This window comes from Gymnoscopelus braueri (genome assembly GCF_963280865.1).
Source record: "Gymnoscopelus braueri genome assembly, chromosome: 3".
NCBI classification, from domain to species: domain Eukaryota; kingdom Metazoa; phylum Chordata; class Actinopteri; order Myctophiformes; family Myctophidae; genus Gymnoscopelus; species Gymnoscopelus braueri.
The window spans coordinates 30,045,348-30,050,295 of NC_137612.1; positions in this window are offsets into that span (position 1 = coordinate 30,045,348).

Here is a 4,948-nt window from a genome sequence, read left to right on the forward strand (position 1 = left end):
ACTGTCAAAAAATTTGTTTTGCACAAATCGGCCTGGTGGCGCTATAAAAGGCCCATGTGAAAAATGTGGGGCAGAGGTTCTGCTCTGGCATCCAGGGAGTGTGTGTGCACAGTTTTGCTGCGATCAAGCCAACGGTGCCAGAGATTAGCTGTACACAGACAGAATGACACACACGGACACACGGACGGACAGGGGGCAAAACATCTCTCGCCATGCCTTCCGGCCTTGAACTGGGGACCCCCCACCCAAAATAATCATATTTGAACTGGGGACCCCCCACCCAAAATAATCATATTTGAACTGGGGACCCCCCACCTAAAACAATCATATTTGAACTGGGGACCCCCACCCAAAATAATCATATTTTAACTGGGGACCCCCCACCCTGACAAGCACTTGGAATTGTAGGAGTTGTAGGCATTACATTTAGTTTGACTCGGTTCCACAGATAAATATTGTGAACAGATCTACAAGCTCAGAACGTCTCACAAGTGGTGGAAGTAAACGGCACCCAGTCCCCCCCCCCTCCCTCCCTGTGACTTGTGGTGTCCCACAAGGAAGCATACTAGGACCTTTACTGTTCCTGATATATGTGAATGACATGTCATCAGCCTGTGACTGCAAACTGTTCCTGTTCGCAGATGACTCGGCCCTGCTAGTCTCGGACAGGGACAGGCTGCAGGTTGAGAAAACTCTCAGCTCCGAACTCAACAAGATCTGCATCTGGCTCTCTGACAACAAACTTTCATTACACCTGGGTAAAACTGATCTTTGGGGCCAGTCCTAACCTTAGCAAGGTAGAGAGTTTCACGATCAAAGTGGGTGATGATGTCATCAAAAGAAAGGATAAAATTACCTACCTGGGCTCCATCTTGGAGGCAAACCTCTCTGGTAACAAAAACGCAGAAAAAGTGATCAAAAATGTCAACCAAACAACACGCTTTTTGTGGAGGATTGATCGTCTAGTCAGTAAGAATACTCTGAAAATTCTTGCAGGGGCCCTCATTCAAGGTCATTATGATTATGCATGCACTTCATGGTATCACAACACCTCCAAGGCCTTAAAAACAAGGCTCCAAACATCCCAAAACAAACTTGTAAGGCTACTTCTTGGCCTCAATCACATAACCCATCTAACCCCTGCTCATTTTGTTGGATTGGATGGCTTAGGGTTGAGGACAGAGTACAGCAACTTGCTATGGGCCTGGTCTTCAAGATACACCACAACATTGGGATCCCCCTATATTTGTCAAAATACTTCCAAAATGTTAATGCAGTCCATGATCATAACACCAGAGGCAGCTCTACAAATCATGTTCAACCCAGATTTGGCTCAACTAAGGGAATGAACTCGTTCTCATGCTATTCATCAAAAATGTGGAATGCCCTACCAAAAGGAGTAAAGGAGTGTAAAACCCTACTCACTTTCAAAACTGCCCTAAAGATACACCTTCAGGAGGCTGCAATTCGAAAATGGCCCCTGTCTAAGTCTTAACCTACCCCCCCCCTCCTTCATTTTCCTCTTTTGTATAATATATATATATTTTTCTCTCTTCATACCAGTAACCTAAAAGTTGATTGTATGACATTCTGTATAGTAGTGTGTATATCTATCTGCCTTATATTTCATCATGATTTGTGTGCATGGGGTTCTCATCTTAAACAAGCTTGCTTAATGAGGGTTTCCAGTTTAGTAGACCTTGTATTGTGAATTTGTACTTCCATGTACTGTTATGTACTGTCATGTACTATTCTCATGTCTTACTAAATAAACTACATCAATCAATCAATCAATCAATCAACCTAGCCTGGTAAAGCCCCTCCCTCCGGAAAATCTCATTTCCACCAGCCAGTATTTCAGTGCGTCTGGTTGCTGTGGAATCTGAGAGTGGGATTTTCTTTATTTTAGCTGTCATTTCCTCTTTTTCTTTGGCTTCAAACATGGTGTCCGTCACTTCAATCAAGCATTATTTAATTACTTCTGCATCAGAGAAAGGCTTCTTGTGCTTACCCAAAATGCACTCTGAGTGAGCATTCCGTTGCTACGTTCAAAATGTAGTCTTCTACTGTTATGTTGGTAACGGGCAGCTAGCAAAGTGCTGGTACGAGCGTACAAACTCACTGCTGTGCTGCTGAACTCTCGTGACCCCAGCTAACAGCCAATCAGCGCTGATTGCTCGCGCAGTCACCCACACCCACACACAGGCACACACACACACACACACACACACACAGAGTCAGTCCACATGCATAGCGCTGCATGAAGTGAATACAAGGAGAATTCTAACTCGTGGTCACGGTAACTCGCAGATTAATGGCCTGACCTAAATTTTATTTTTATTTTTTTTAAACTTGGATTTGCCCAGGGTCCGCAGGGAGTTGTGCCGCGGTCCGGTCATGGACCGCGGTCCGCCTATTGAGTACCCCTAGGAACAGGGAGGGAGGGGCGGGCTTGTTAAGTCCTCCAATTGTTCCCCCCCCCCCCTCACACACACACCCACACACACACACACAGTCTCTGCAATGTTTTGGAAATAAAAGATCAAAATAAACAACTCATAATATGTTACTCCAGATGAACGTTGAGTAGAGTTGTAGCAGCTTTCACCAGAGTGGTGAAAGCTGCTAAAACACAAACAGAAGTGCATTTTCTCCATCTGACCAAACTGAGGTGAGTTTCTGCAGGTGACTTAGCGTAGCTAATTAGCTGCTTAGCATTAAAGGAATTGATGGAATTGCGTGTAATTTTATTTTACTTGGTAAAGCAACAACTAGTCAGGATGCAGCATTGTGTTGTGTGATGTGATGTGAAGTGAATATGTTGTATTGTTGAGCCGTGTTTGATTGTAATGTTAAGACAGGCTACAGTATGCAGGCCTAGTCAGTGGTGTAAACTAAAGTAATAAGTACATGTACTCAAGTACTATACAATTTTGAGGAGCTTTTACTTTACTGGAGTATTTTGATATTCAATACTTTTACTTCTCCACTACATTCCAGACAAATATTTTACTTCTACTCCACTACAATTATTTGAAAACTTCAGTTTACTAGTTACTTTGTAGATTTGTATTATTATTACAAAACATACCACTTCAGCCCTATAGCCTCCCTATATAGTTTGGCTATTTGAAAATAGCCGATCTACAAGCTCACAACGCGTCACATCGTAACACGTTGTGCATAATGAGTACTTTTACTCAAAAGTATATTTTGATGCCAATACTTTTGTATTTTTACTCAAGTAAATGGGGCACCACTGCTATGCCCTTTAAGTGTATAGGCCTACAGGGTATTTGCACATTTATAAAGTTACAATGTAATGTCTTTAATACTAAATTGGCCAAATGGTCAAATATTATGTAAGAAAGAGGCAAACATTGTGATATTGGCCGATCTACAAGCTCAAGCTCAGGATACAGTATATGTATACTAGGCTGTATGTTGTGACAGGATACAGTATACGTACGTATACTAGGCTGTATGTTGTGACAGGATACAGAATATGTTTACTAGGCTGTATGTTGTGACAGGATACAGTATACGTATACTAGGCTGTATGTTGTGACAGGATACAGAATATGTTTACTAGGCTGTATGTTGTGACAGGATACAGTATACGTATACTAGGCTGTATGTTGTGACAGGATACAGTATACGTATACTAGGCTTTATGTTGTGACAGGATACAGTATACGTATACTAGGCTGTATGTTACAGGATACAGTATACGTGTACTAGGCTGTATGTTGTGACAGGATACAGTATACGTTTACTAAGCTGTATGTTGTGACAGGATACAGTATACATTTACTAGGCTGTATGTTGTGACAGAATACAGTATACGTTTACTAGGCTGTATGTTGTGACAGGATACAGTATACGTTTACTAGGCTGTATGTTGTGACAGGATACAGTATACGTTTAAAAATACAGTACAGTATATACGTATAGTCCATGAGCCAGACAAGATTTCATTAGCGAAAGAGTGGGCAAAACCATACCTATATTAAATTGTTCATAGGGTCAATACGAGTAAATAAATATATGATAACCTCTCCACAGGAGCAGCTTTTTCATGGTTATCACACATTTTGTTATTTTCCCCATACGTACATGACAGGTGAAAAAATGACAAAATTTAAAAAAGTTATCATAATGAAACTTCCTGAGTTGATTACTTACATGAAGACAATGATTTATCGTATTACAAGTTTTCTGAAATTGTATATTTAAATATGCAAATTAGGCATTACGAAAATATGCCCGAATTTGTATAACTTTCCAGAATCAACATTGGAACATTGGACAAAGCCAGAGTGAACATTCTTATTTCATTATGTTAAGATGTTGGAGTCAAAGGTTTTTAACGGGGGAATATTCAATATCTGGCTCAATTTTGGGGCTCTGGCTCATGGACTAAATGCCTAATTTGCATATTTAAATATACAATTTCAGAAAACTTGTAATACGATAAATCATTGTCTTCATGCAAGTAATTAACTCAGGAAGTTTCATTATGATAACTCTTTTTTTAAATTTTGTAATTTTTTCACCTGTCATGTACGTATGGGGAAAATAACAAAATGTGTGATAACCATGAAAAAGCTGCTCCTGTGGAGAGGTTATCATATATTTATTTACTCGTATTGACCCTATGAACAATTTAATATAGGTTTGGTTTTGCCCACTCTTTCGATAATCATTGCTCAATTTTGGGGCTCTGGCTCATGGACTAATGTGGCTCTCGGTTACTTGAATGAATCTTTCTTTCTTTCTTTCTTTTTTTCTTTCTTTCAGATACTCAAGGCTGGCAGAGGTGTTGCAGGGGGGACACCCCCCTCTTCATTATAAGCCTGGACTATGCATTAAGACATCACTGGAGGAGGGGAGCAAGAACTGGGCTTCACTACTACAACTAGGAGCTCTAGATGGCTCCCTGATGTAG